General features: G+C 43.6%; 1 protein-coding gene across 1 annotated transcript in view; it reads left to right on the top strand.

Moving 5' to 3' along the window:
- The window catches only part of CENPE (centromere protein E), a 3,008,010-nt gene that overhangs the window by 2,967,192 nt on the left and 25,875 nt on the right, over positions 1-14,943 (top strand). The gene's annotated exons all lie outside the window — the stretch shown is intronic.

Below are 14,943 nucleotides of genomic sequence, written 5' to 3'. Positions count from 1 at the left end.
TCTAAAGAGCAGAAAGAGCATAAACCCTCTGGGTTTAAAAAATGCTCAAAATGTGCCTATAAGATGTCCATTACAGATGGGCATTCTATCTGTGTTTATTGTCTTGGTGCTATTCACCTGCAAGAGTCCTGCAGTTTTTGCCACACTTTTAGACCAAGGGTACTGCAGGAAAGAAAAAAATAAGTTGATTTTGAAGGGCCTGGTTAAACCTTCTTTTGAGGAGTCCTTAGACTCTTCTTCTAGTACTAAGTCTAAGACTTCCAAGGCCAAGAAAAGATCTCCAGCTCCATCTGTCTCATCGGAGCCCCCGGAGAAGGTTTCAAAAGTGGATACTGCCTCCTCAGCTCCATTGTCCTCTGGGCCGCAGGAGATATCTGTTGTACTGGAGTTGACCTCGGCCCCGATATTATTGGAGCCTATTCGGAGCCGGTCACCTAGTGTTAGACCTGTGTCTCCAGGTAGGAGATCCCGATCTCCTTCTATTTCCTCCAAATCCTGTAGGCTGTCTGATTTGGATATGGATAGGGTGGTCCAGAGGCTCCTGCAGTCGCCTGTGTTAGCAAAACTGTTCTCGGCTCCGGCCCAGTCGGCTCCGGAGCCAGTCCCTACCTTTGTACTGATGATTCCTCCTCCGAGCACCCCTGTGTCGTCGGAGCCAGAGTGCTCCACGCCGAGTGATGTTCTCATGTCGGCTCCGATACCCCTTGCGAGTTTATTGGAGCTGACGTCTGCTACAACCATGTCTGTTCCGTTCTCTGGTTTCGGTACTCTGGTTTCCTCAGTCGGACCCAAGGGGGATACCTCAGGACTCTTGTCGTTTCCGAGCCTCCCTCTCGGTGCATCGGCTCGGGGAACCCCGACTTCAGTTGTGGTCTCGGAGACGGGTCGGTCCTCGGATTCGAGGGGGCCTGCCTTCAAGGCCATGAGGAGCGTACTGGCCAGATCGTCAGTTACATCACCCGGATCGGTCACTCTTTCCCCCTACACCCCGGCTAGAGCCTCTGACACACCCCTGTCTGTGGATGGCGGAGCCCGAAGGTCTGAGGATACCCCCATGAGCGGTCCCCAACTTTCTGAGGGCCCCTCAGTGTCTGTGTCTGAGGAGCCCCCTAGAAAGAAGTTGTGTAAGAGGAAGCACATAGACTACCAGGGCGAGTCCCTCACTTCCGATACTGACCTCGAGGAGTCAGAGGGGGGGGGTCCTCTAAGTCGTCCTCCGATGATGTCTCTTTCTCTGACATCCTGGATATTTTGAGGCAGAGAGTCAACTGGCCTTCCAAGACCCCCTCTGAGTAGGAGTCGGTATTCCTCAAGGCCTTCGGAGCTCACCCCTCCTCCTCCTGAGTGTCTCCACCCTTCGATGAACTTCTGGATTTGATTTGTCGAAGGGTGTGGGAGACTCCTGATTCCGTGGAACCGGTGCCCAGACGTCCAAATAAGTTCCTTTCTGTTCCCCCGGGGAAAGAGTTCCTGACCAAAGGGGTTTCCGTAGATGCCTTGGTGGTGGCGGCAGCCACTCAGCAGGAAGTTGCAGAGGCTTCTTCTTCCATCCATCCTCCTAGCAAGGAGTCCAGGAGTATGGACCGGTACGGGAAGCATACCCTGTCTTCAGCGACCTTTACTTTGCGGTTGCTGAAATATCTTTGTCATTTTACTCTGCTCCAGAGAGATCTCCTTAAGGAGCTAGGAAACACTCTGACGGGTAACATGCCTGAGGCTGTGGCGCAGACTGTTAATGCCCAGTTGTCTACCCTTGGTTCCATTGTCAACTCGTCCATGAGGCTCATATCCTATGCAGCCGAAGGTGCAAGTAGGGCAGCTAGCTCAGGTGTAGCTCTCAGGAGGCAAGCCTGGATGTGCCTGTGTCATTTTGCGGAGGCCTTTAAGTCTTCCTTCACTGACGCCCCCTTTGATGGGTCCTCACTCTTCGGGACCAAAGTGAAAGACACCCTCACCAGATGCGAACAGGAGGGAAAGACCCTATCTGCCATAGGGGCCCGTTTCTCTCTTCGTTCTATCCCTTAACTTAAGGCTCAGAGAGGAGGGAAAATGTGGTTCAAGAAGTCACAGAAGTCTTTCCCTGCCGCTCAAGGTGAGTCCCCCTCTAGAAGCAGAGGAGGGGGGAAATTATTCTGGAAGACACCATCCTAGAGGCAGAGGAGGCCCCCGCAACTCGGGAGACCACGATTCCTTTCGCGGGTCTTCCTTTCAGCGTTCCTGAAGCGTTGCCCGACTGTGCTGTTCTGGAGGCAGTCGGGGGCCGAATTTCGTTGCATCCGGAAGCCTGGGGAAAGCATCACCCAGGATCGTTGGGGGCTTCGAATAGTTACCGGAGGTTACACTGTCCCCTTTTTATCAACACCCCTTCCAGTCAAAAGAATCCCGAACATTCCACTCAGTCAACGGGATAAAGCAGCACTAGAAGTTTCAAAGCTGCTAGAAAAAGGAGTCCTCCAACCAGTCCCCTCAGACCATATCGGATCAGGAACTTACTCGAGACTCTTTTTGGTGCCGAAAAGAACAGGGGACCTGAGGGCCCATTCTGGATCTCAGCCGATTGAATCAATACGTTCTGAAGTCCAAGTTCCGAATGGTCACGCTTCAGTCCATTTTTCCCTTGCTGGAAAAAGGAGTATGGATGTGCTCCATCGATCTCAAGGATGCCTACTACCACATCAAGATGGACAAGGCATCCAGGAGTCACTTACGCTTCCGGCTGGGAGCCATTCACTTCCAGTTTCGTGCCCTGCCCTTTGGTCTCACCACAGCCCCCAGGGTGTTTACCAAGTGTGTTTGGCAGTGGTGACGGCTCACCTGAGACATCGGGGATTCCAGGTGTTTCCATATCTGGACGACTGGCTTCTCACCGCCCCCATCAGGCATCTCCTCATTCAAGCCAGGGGGCTACCATTACACTTTGTCAACTACTAGGAATTAGCTTGAACTGGGAAAAGTCTGCCTTGCTGCCCTCACAGTGTGTTGTTTTTATAGGCGCAGAGCTTGACTCTATTCAAATGCGGGCCTTTCTGCCACAAGAGAGGATAAGAGTGCTGCAGTCTCAGATTCACGCATTGTTGCCCCTCAGGAGAGTTCAGGCCAGGTTAGTCCTCCAGCTCTTGAGATCCATGGCTGCCACCATCATGCTGGTGCCTCTAGCCAGGTCACACATGCGGACCCTACAGTGGCTCCTTTTGGCCCAATGGTCCTCTGAGAAACTTGGTCTTTCCCACTTGATACTTCTCATGGAACGGTGCAAACAGGACCTCCGCTGGTGGCTATGTTGCACCAATCTGGACAAGGGGAGGAGCTTGATTCCTATGTCTGCAGTGGCCACAGTGACCACGGATGCCTCCCAGATGGGGTGGGGGGGGCACTATCTTGGCAGGACGGTCCAAGGCACATGGCAAGGTCACGAGGTACACCTGCACATCAATGTTCTAGAGATGAGAGCGGTGTTACTAGCGTTGCGGGAACTCCAAAGCTTTCTTCCTCTGGGAACGATTGCAATTCACTCGGACAGCATGTCCATGGTGTGGTACCTGAACAAGCAGGGGGGAACCAAGTCTTATCCCCTCTGCAGAGAGGCCATGCGAGTGTGGCATTGGGCAGTGTCTTCCCAAAGTTTTCTAGTGGCAACGCACATTCCGGGAAAGACCAACGTGATAGCAGACAGGCTGAGTAGAGCTATTCTGATGCCTTACGAGTGGTCCCTGAACAACCGAGTGGCGGTTCAAATTTTCAACAGGTGGGGTCAACCTTGCTGCGATCTCTTCGCCAGCCCTCTCAATGCCAAATGCAGAAAGTACTTCACACTGATTCCCCCACAGGGGGAGTCCCCCAGGGACGCTCTAGTCCATGATTGGCCCTCCGGTCTGATCAATGCTTTCCCTCCGTTTCCCCTGTTACCAAGAGTGATTCAGAAAGCCATATCCTTGTGAAGCAGGATGATTCTAATTGCTCCACACTGGCCTCAACAAGTATGGTTCCCTTTTCTTCAGCAGTACGCAGTGGACGGTCCTTGGACCCTGGATCCAGTGCCAGACCTACTGATTCGCATGTCAGGACAGCTCCATCCCTCCCTGCGAACCCTCAGGTTGACAGCCTGGCTGCTCCACTTCCATCACTAGTTAGACGACATTCCTTTTCACCTGATGTGGTACACATCTTGTCTTCATCTCATAAGTCTTACACCAGAAGGATTTATTCCAGCAAATGGGAAGAGATTCTCCATTTGGGCTCAGGCCCAAGGTTTGGACCCCTTCACAGCCCCAATTCCGTTGGTCTTAGAGTTTTTAGCCATGCTTTTCTGACAGGGCTCCGTGCCTGCTACCATTAAGGTGCAGCTGGCTGCAATTTCCAATTTTCATGCATCTTACGAGCCTTCTCTTATGGGCCTTAAACTTTCTAAGGCCTTCTTGAAAGGAGCCTGGCTACTTCGCCCTCCTGTTTCAGAACCTGTCATGCCATGGGATCTAAACCTTGTGTTACAAACCATCACTTCACTGCCCTTTGTACTGGCTGCCACCTGTGAATTAAAATGGTCTTGGAAGACGGCTTTCCTAATAGCCATTACATTGGCCAGAAGAGCATCAGAGATTCAAGCCTTGTCCATTAAACCTCCGTATTTGACCTTTCATAAGGACAGAGTTTCCCTGAGATTTAACCCGTCCTTCCTTCCGAAGGTGTCATCCACCGTTAATCTTCATCAGTCTATTGAGTTACCAGTGTTCTTTCAAATTTTTCCAATAAAGCAGAGTTTAGATTTCACCAGTTGGATGTGCACAGACAACTAAGATTCTACTTACACAGGACTAAGCATATTAGGAAGTCTGATTAACTGTTTGTGTCCTTCTCAGAAAACAGAACAGGTTGTCCTATTTCCAAGAGCACAATTTCTAAATAGTGGGAAGTTCCCGCCACAGTACTATAGGATACTGTTGCGTTTTTCTATGTTATCGCCCGCTCCTGCCCTGAGGTATGTACAACTGAAACAACTGAATTTATGTTGTTAGCGTATGACTGCTGGAATAATCAGATAACTGGCGCTTTATTACTATTTCAATTTACAGTTTTTTTTTTGATAAAGTACTGAGATACTGTGTTTAGGAGTATTGGATACACGTGGACTTCCTAACTCTGCTTTCTTGTGTTACTTGTAATTGTGCAGTGTTACGGTCACCTGTTTTGATTCATAACTGCTGAATCCTACCAAAAAGGACTCTCTAGATGCTATAACTTCAGAACGCCGTAATCTAGCCTAACGCCAAACCTTTGCTGGCGTTTTCTATAATCTCTCAGAAGTATTGGGAGCGCTGAATACACACTCAACGCTAATTTCCAAAGATAGCGATGGTGCCTGCGTTCTTCTGCCTAATGTTTGGTTAATTTAAAATTGATTACTCAGGCTTTATTTCTTGCTTGTATAGCGTTCTTCTGCTAATTGTTTGGTCAATTCACAATTGATTACCCAGGGTTTATTTGCTGCTTGTATAACGCTCGTACTGGAAATCGATCAATGCTGTTTTAAATAACTGCCTCTGTAATCATTTGCTGTTACAATCAAAGTTACTGCTGCAAGGGGATATATTCATGATAATTTATATGTGCTTATGTTATCTCTCCCTAGGTAGTTGCATACGCATACACTTATGCACAGAACACTTCTATAGTTTAACTTTCGCCTGGCTTCCAAGTGTTCGGAATTGAGCCGAGAAGACCTGTAACACAGTGCGATTGCACTAACAGGCTACAGCTACCAACCCCTCTACAAAGAAATCTCTAGGTTATTATATATGCAATTTCTAACTTGTCTATGTAACTTCAATACCTCAGGACAGCTTGGGCTGGCAACCAACAGTATAATACATAGCTGAAACCTTCCTGCTAAATTATACCCACATTAAAACCCAGCTCTAAGCTAATTAAGTTAAAACATCAGTGTGAGACTAGAGTGTAAGTTTGGCTTTTTTTACCTCTAAATCTCTTGCATGTACCTGTAGTGGTTGATCTTTAGGACCAAGAAATCTTCTGAGTTGTAGCCCGCTCAGCAGCCTCGCTCGGGCTTGCTTGGCTCCCACCCTGCCCCTTATCCCACCCGCCCCCACTATCCCTACATTTATTAGCTCAAAATAACCACACCCCACTTACCTCAGAACCAATCACGCTAGTCCACCCACTAATTACTTCCTCTCTCATCATCCCCATAGACAAGCCTATTGCCTTCCCTGTCTTAGTCTTCCTATAGTCACTATAACCAACTAGCACTAGGCAATTAAAACCCTAGCTTAACTATCACATCTTACTACTACTCCTCATTAAAATGCCAAAAGTAAAGAATCTAATCATCCCTTTTCTATTACCAATTATTATCATCTCCTACTTATTATCTAGTTATGAAAACCAAAACACATAGGATTCCACTATCCAAAGGGCCAAACATGTATTCCCTTAACTCTTTACCCTAAAGAACTTACCCCCCTCTACTACCCCACTAGAACGCTAGGCATACAAAGCTTGCACCTCACTCAATCACACCCAAAGGTATCAACAACAAGACATGGTCAAAAGTTAATATATAAGCTTCTAAGACTCCTAGACCAACTGAAAAAATCTATTACCAAAGATGGGGACATACACCCTAACCCAGGGCCAGCCTCAAACCCCAATTCTGTCACGTCAGTGTTAGCCCAAAGGTCAGCCAACTCCTTCTTGTCCTCCATCTCAACCTAAGAAGCATCAATAATAAGCTTCATAACCTACATACCATGCTAGCCATTTACCTCCCTGACATTATGTGTCTATCGGAGACATGGCTTAATTCAGCCACCAAAGATGAAGAAATTCTCCCACCAGGATATAACATCCTAAGGGTAGATCGTGTAAAAAAAAAAGGAGGCGCATAGCTGTATTGTATAGAAACACACTCAATATCATTATGCATCCTAACCAACCTCCTAAGATTACCAATGCAGAGTCAATAGCCTTAAAACTATGCTTAAATAACCAAAAAAGTATCAATCTTTTGCAATTTATATCCCGCCTGGGAACAACCTAGAAACTATGGAACAAACACTAAGCTGGCTAGCTATTAATTACCCTCAAGAAACCATTGTTCTGGGTGATGTCAACATTGATTGGACACAATGTTCTGCACCGACCAATCCCATGACTATTAACCTGCACGGCTTCTCCCAGAATATAGACTCCACAACTAGAATAGGAAATGCCCACCAAAAAGAGAGTATCCTCGACTGGATCCTTACTAACGCCACGAACATAAATATACTACTGGGACACTTCCTAATGATCTTAGTGATCATCTTATCACCTTCATAATAAAACATAAATTTACCACCAAAACCAACCCATACATAGACTAGTAAGAAACAAGAAGAAATTGAACCTATGAAATTTGTTGCTGAACTCAAATCCTGTAATTGGTCTAAGCTAAAAACCCTATCCCTTGATGAGAGTGTGACATTCTTTAATGACACATTCCTAAGCATCCTGGACAATCATGCACCTAATCGGCTTACTAGAACCAAGGTGCGGATAGCCCCCTGGCTAACTAGGGAAACTAAATCCAAAATTAAACTTAGGGATAAAGCCTGGGATATATGGAGAGCTACTAAGGCACCCCTAGATCGGATTAAATTCCTACAGCTTAGAAATGAAACGAAAAAAGCTAGCACACTGGACAAAAATAATTATTTCTGTCACCTCCAAGAAAAGCACCAGAACAACCCTAAGAAGTTCTGGGCAGGCTTAAATAATCTCCTCCATCCAGGGAAATTATCCACGCCCACCCGAATCACTTATTGGTAAAAACCCAGAAGTCGTTGCCAATACCTTTAACTCCTTCTTTACTGAGACGATTCAAGCATTAGCCAGTCAACTACCCCCCCCCTCTACAAATACTACTGATAATTCAGTCCCTTCCTTTAAATTACAACATATACCCACCTCCTACATTCGAACCTTACTGAAGAAACTTAAACCAACCACTCTCTCAGCGGACCGACTTCCAGCTGAATACCTGCAAATTGCAGCAGATGCCATAGCCTACCCTATCTCTATCCTGATTAATAGAACTATCACTGAAGCCACTATCCCCTCCATTTGGAAAATTTCCTATGTCATACCACTCCATAAGGGTGGCCCTTCCACTGAACCATCTAACTACAGACCAGACCTCCCAACCGTCCCGAATTACTCGGTGTTTACCGAGTTTTGGGGTCCAAATGGAGGGGTGCCACGATTCCAGAGTGGTACCCCTTCATTTCCGATTTCTTTGCAGTTTGTTTTTTTATTTTTTTAAAATTTGCGTTGTTGGAGCTGATGTCATCACGTGCGCGATGACGTCAGCTCCGTCAGCACTACCAGCCAGTCGGAATTGAGCTTATGGAGCTCACGTCATCATTTCCGGCTGGCTGCGAGCAGGCGGGAATTAAACTGTTGCTGCTGAAAGAAGAATTGGTAGACGCCGACGCCGGACTTAAATCTGCTGCTGCAGCTCGTTTTTCTTGGGACTTTGCTTTGCATCTAGAGGGACTCTCCGTTGCTTCTTATTTTGTTTGCTTTGCTGCTAGAGAGAGAATGGGACTTTTGCTGTGCTGCATTACTGCAGTTTTCGGCTCATTTTTGCTGGGACTTTGCTTTGCTGAGGGACTCTGCTGCTGGGACTTCTGCTAACAAGAGAATGGGACATTTGCTTTTCGCTGCTGTTTCAACTTTGCTGGGAAGTGGGAACTATTAGTAAGGAAAGGAACAAAGGGTGTGTGTGTGTGTGTATATATGTATGTGGGACTTTTGATGCTTTTAGCTGTCCCTTATTTTGCATAAGTTCTTTTTTTCACGTACTTAGTTTCTTAGAAAGTTTGTGATGTTTCTGACGAATCAGTGAGGATTTCAAATGCTGTATAATAATGATGATGGACATTTGAGTTTTAGACTTATAGCCTTCAAAAAAGGTATGCAAGTATAAAGCCTGCTATTCTAAGCAAGTTTTGAAGTATACTAATTTATTTAAAAATGTGTGTGTGTGTGTGTGTGTACATGTACATATGTATGTATGTCTGTATTTGTGCGTATGGGCGAAGGGTGTTGAAGACTATTTCATTTGTCCTTGAGTTTGCAAATTGTTTCTGAATTTTTTTTTTTTTGCCTGGTCTGTTCCTCATGAAGTGAGTGAGAATCGCAGTTACTAAGTAATGGCCACCTGAGTTTCAGACTTAGTAGCCTTTAGGAAAAAAACACACTAATGCAAAATCTGTTATTTTAGCAAGTTTCTGATTAAAGACAATAGCTCTTCCTGATTTTGTCTTTCATCCACAATTATATTTTTGGTTTTCTCTTTGATTTTTGAGCTACAAGGTTGAGGTGTGTGAGTCTGTGCATAAGGAAAGTTGCAGTGGACTACATACTGTATTCTGACAGTGTGGCACTTATTTATGCATTTATTTAGTCATTTGGATTGCAGTCAAATATCAGAGATGTACAGTCACAGTTGTACAAGTACTTAGAATTTGATTGCAGTCAAATGTCTGAGATGTACAATCAAAGTTGTTCAAGTGCTTAAAATAAATTACTGTGGTCAGTTCTTACTAGTTTTATTTTATTACAGCTGAAATCTGAGGTATAGATAGTCAATAAATCTGTCTTAAATTGCTGGATTAAGGGGCTGATTGTAGTTGAAGGTGATTGAAGCTGTTATCCTTTGTTCAAATTATGCAATTAGAATTATTCTGCCTTTGCATAAGTAGTTTGTATTTGTGTGAAGCTAGCTGAGATAGTGTCTATTTTTAACACAAGCAGATGTCCTTATTGTGCACAATTAATAAAGTGACTGTAATTGTTGAGTACAGTGATTATCTCTTATGAAAATGTGTGTGTGTGTGTGTGTGTGTGTGTGTGTGTGTGTGTGTGTGTGTGTGTGTGTGTGTGTGTGTGTGAAAATGCCCCAAATGTAATACACCTGGTGGCTAGAGGTATTTAGGCTCAAATCCTGTACCTTTGGTTCAGGGTAAAAAGAGCCTAAAGTCTGTAGCCACCACCATTTCTCAGCTTTGCCCATATTTTTTTTTCTGCTAAGAGTTGAGAGCTATGGTGACAACAATATTTGTATTCCCCCATTATTGGCTTTGTTGTTTGTCCAGGTTTTTTTCTGCTAAGAGGCTGACAGCTATGATAAGAAGTGAGAATTGAATTCACTAAATGATAGCCATTAAGTTTGCCTTCCTGTTGTTTAACCTGCTGATTTAGCATAGTGGTATGTTGCACTGACTGTAGTGTATAGTATTCCGGGTTAAAGACTTTCCAGTAACATGCATGGTGGTAACACAACATTTTATTTTTAGCAACTTTCCAAAATTATACAAACAATGTTTAAAATGTGTCCTTGGTTTTTAACCTTTTGCCTCCCCAAAAATCCTGAAATTGAAAATAAGTGTGAGACGCTGTGCAAGATGCCTGTGGCTTACACTGCTGTCATTCTGTTTATAGTTTGGGTGTGGAAGTAGACTTTTATGATGGGAATGTTCTGAATTGGGCAGATTTGTAATTATTGGTTCATGCATTTTATTTCATTACCAACAGTACAGCCTACTGGAAAAATGTTCATTCAAACAATAAATTTAAAATGTGCTCTGTCTAACAAGTGTGCTGTATTATACAAGGAATATAACTTAATAAAGTCAGGAAGGTGTGCAAGGGGCCAATGATTTGAAAACAGCCCAAAGGTAATCTTTATCCACCACTGGCCAGATGCATTTTCTTTGGATGTGGTGCAGGTTTCAATGATGTTTCAATTAATGTGAGTTTCAAGGGCAGAGAAATTTTAATGCCAAGTCTATTTTTATTGTGAGATAGTATTGCTTTGTTTATCAGATGTCTGTTAGTGTTTGTGCATTGATGTGCTGCAAAATGTAAAAATAAAATCCAAATAATCATTGTAGAAGTAAAGCAGTATGCACACATTAGTGTTTATGGTAAATGGGGCGAAATAGCCAGGTAATGGGACATTGGAATGGCTGCGGGGGGACTTTGGTCATGGTGCCATATTTTGGTTGTCTGTTCTTCAGTTTGTGTTCGAAAGTTGGTAACCCACAATTCCATTGGAGTGGGTGGGGTCACATAATTATGTATGCAAATTAGATGTTAATCAGCGTACAGATTTGTACCTATTTTGCATGGCCCTTGTCCAGATTTTTGATGTTTCCAGGTTGAGAGGTATGTTACAGACCAATAGCAATATTGTCTCCTCTAGCCAAAATTATGGAACGATGTGTTCATAAGCAATTTCTTCACTACCTCACCCTAAATAATCTACTGACTAAATCGCAACATGGCTTCAGACCCCACCATAGTACGACTACTGCCCTCCTTTCTTTCACCGACTCACTCAATAAAAATCGTAACAACAAAAAAAAAATATCGTCTGCCCTTTTTCTCGACCTGTCAAAAGCCTTTGACATGGTCAATCATCAGCTACTACTCCATACGCTAGAAACCTTAGACTTTGACTATTCATCTCTCAATTGGTTCTCTGCTTATCTCTCTGGTAGGCAACAAGCAGTCCAATGGCAAAACAAGCTCTCTCACCTGCTACCCAACACCATAGGAGTCCCCCAAGGATCCATACTAGGTCCTCTTCTCTTTTCCGTGTTTATTAATGAACTTCACACAGTTATCCCTAAAGCTACCTGCATCCAATACGCGGATGATTCCACCCTTATTTGCTCAGATATCTCTCTCTCCGATTTACAAGTTACAACCCAACACTGCTTTACTACGATAGAAAAATGGCTCTCAGTGAGGAATCTCATCCTAAATCCAAAAAAAACTAAGCTACTACTATTCTTTCCTACCTCTGCCTCCACTTCAAATCCCAACAATACTACCTTCTCCGTCCAATCTAATAATGGTACCATTATTGAGCCTGACACCAGTACTAAACTACTAGGGGTCACCATTGACGACAAGCTTAGATTTAACCTGCACATCAGCCAGACAATTAAGACCGTAAATAAGAAACTTGGATCCTTGTATAGAATTAAGAACTTTCTAACCCCCAACGCTAAACTAACCATTGCACGTACACACCTCCTCTCCACTCTACTGTATGCCTCTCCTGTATTTTATTCTCTTCACAAATCCGACATCAATAAACTCTCTATGACCTATAATCATATTGCCAGATTTATAACTGGACTTCCTTATAGAACACATCATTGCCTTAACCTAAAAACACTTGGCTGGTTAGAATTACCCAATCTCCTCAAACTGAACCAACTCACTGAAGCATTTAAAATCATTAAGGAACCTGATAAAACTCCCTCACTCAATAACCTATTGACCCCCTACTCTAACCTAAGCAGTCTTCGTTCCTCTTAACAAACATTTGATACAAACCATCAAATCTTATAACAGGGGAGGTGATGCTCTCTTCGCCAACTCTATAGGTAAGATTTGGAACTCCCTCCCTAACAACCTTAGACTTTCCACCTCCCCTTCTCAATTCAAACAAAATCTAACTCAATTCTTAAAGGCACAATGGCTATGTTCATGTGTAAAATCTGATTAGTTTCTTCCTGAGCGACCACTTATCCTACCTCACTAGTACTAATCTGGGCCTCCTGGGGCCTTGTATCCAATCACTATTTAGCTGACCACTAATCCTCCTGGTTCTGCTGCAGTATTCTTTGATCCTTCACCCATCCTTGATATGTTATAATGGCTGCGATGTTGTACCAGAGTGTATTAAAATCTATTGCTGCTTTACTGTATCTTAGTATAACTGTGTAGACCCTTATTTGCCTAGTTGTTAATCATATCTCATCCAATGAAAACTAAATAATGTGAATTAACAGCTGTCTCTACATCTCTTCCATAGATCTGTAAACCTACTTGCATATTGTTTTGTCTGTGGAGCCTTTTTTGTCTCTGCATCTGTCTCTCCACTCTCAAATATGTATTTTGTAAAACTATGTGTATATTGTTATTGCTGTGGAGCTTTTCTCCCCGGGCCTCCGCTGAAAAAGGACATGTATCCAGTCGGACTATCCCGGTCAACAAATGTAAAATAAAATAAATAAATATAAATAAATAAATGGATCAAAGATTGTATTTCCTTTATCTATTCGTCAGCAGGCAGAAATTTACCCTTTCCCATCAAAGCTCACTCTACCAGGACAGTGTCTACATCATTAGCTCACCATCCCAGGTTTCATTGGATGACATTTGTGCGGCGGCCACCTGGGCCTCTCCGCATACCTTTATTACTCATTACAAGTTGGAAGTGGCTTCTAGGGGCCGGGCTTCCTTTGGTTCCACGGTTCTCAGGACTATTTTCCTTTGAGCCGCCCAGGATCGAGGTGCTGGGGACGCTGTCCCGTGAGTAAAGAATGTAGGCGAGATAGGACCACATAACGTCAGGTAGTTATGTACTCACAATAACGATCAATATATGTGGTCCATCTTGCCTCACATTCTTACGTACCCTCCCACCTGCCCCCTTCCTATAGAATTTGGAGGAAAATTGGCTCTGAGAACCCTTCAATGTCAGTTGAGCTCCTTCCAGTGGTGGTTGTGTGTGGGGTGTGACTGGAATGGCTGCAAACTAGATCTGGGGCTAGGGCGAGGTGCATCTTGGGATACCGGGTTAGCCCAGCCAATTGGAGACTTCGTGCTAGGAAAATAAGTTGGCCGAGTTGGAGCCGATTCTCGGCTCCGAACCCGTGAGTAAAGAATGTGCGGCGAGATGGACCACATACATCGATCGTTATGGTGAGTACATAACTACCAGTTATGCCTTCACTCCTAAAAATAGCTCTGAACATAAACAGTCCTTCCACATCATCTCTAATAATGCACCCCTTGATTTAATATCACAAACTAAACTCTTAGTGTCGTAATAGATGGTAACCTGAACTACAGTTAACATATCCTACATAATGAAAAAAATCATAAAGTAGGTACTCTGTACAGAAATAAACACCATACTAGCAACTAAAGAAAGTATTGCAACTGCATAACTTCTGTTATCTTTTGTATGCTTTCCCCCTATACTCTGCAGACTCAAAGCCAGTCTACTGTTCAAACTCAGCACTGTAGCAAACTTTCCATCCTACTCCCATCATTCTCTCAGTAACAAAAAAAAAAAAAAAATGAAATGGCTAGAACTACCCAGTCACCTGACATTTTCCCAACTAGCCACAGCACATACTCTACTCCTTCACCCCAAAAAACTGTACTGCACTCCAAAGCGCAGTATCAGCTTATTCACCAGCTAAAAAGTTAAGATCAAGCTCCCAATCATTCTTGATCACTAACAAATAAAAAAAAAACTCTGTAGATGATTTACTCTATTCCCTACTACTTACGGACTACATCTAAGCTATCAAATTTCTCCTAAAAGAGCATATCTATCGAACCTGGACCTGCTCCTGCTATACTCCTGACTAATCGTGTCCTACCATATGATTTATTTTCACAAACTTTATGGTTCTAAGTATTTCATTTTTCTCCTTTTCTGCTAATTTCTCACCATTATTTTTACCTTATATTAATTTTTCTCATAACTAACCCTACTTGTAAACCCAAACCTTTTGCATTCCATTTTATCTGTTCAAAGTAGCTGTTTTGCATCATGTGGTATTTATGCATTTTATAAAGTTCCATTTCCTTAATGCATTTTTCTCATAAACTTCAGCATTACTTGTGTTATCACATTTATACATCTGGTGTCTTTTTCATCCGTTCCCCAATTGATGGGTCTCTGATTCGACTTCTGCTATTTTGAAGGACTTGGAAATATTGCTTCAGCTTCTTCCCTTACCCACAGTCCTCCTCAGGAATAGAATAATTTCAGATCTCGTTTGCTCCTTAAGAAAGTGGATATGGTCTCATAGCACTGTTTTTACAGAGCTGAGTAAGTAAAATTTACAT

The sequence above is a fragment of the Protopterus annectens genome, chromosome 2.part1 (genome assembly GCF_019279795.1).
Source record: "Protopterus annectens isolate FY-2018-M chromosome 2.part1, PAN1.0, whole genome shotgun sequence".
In the NCBI taxonomy this organism is placed as follows: Eukaryota; Metazoa; Chordata; order Ceratodontiformes; family Protopteridae; genus Protopterus; species Protopterus annectens.
This window is presented reverse-complemented; position numbering and strand designations above follow the sequence as displayed.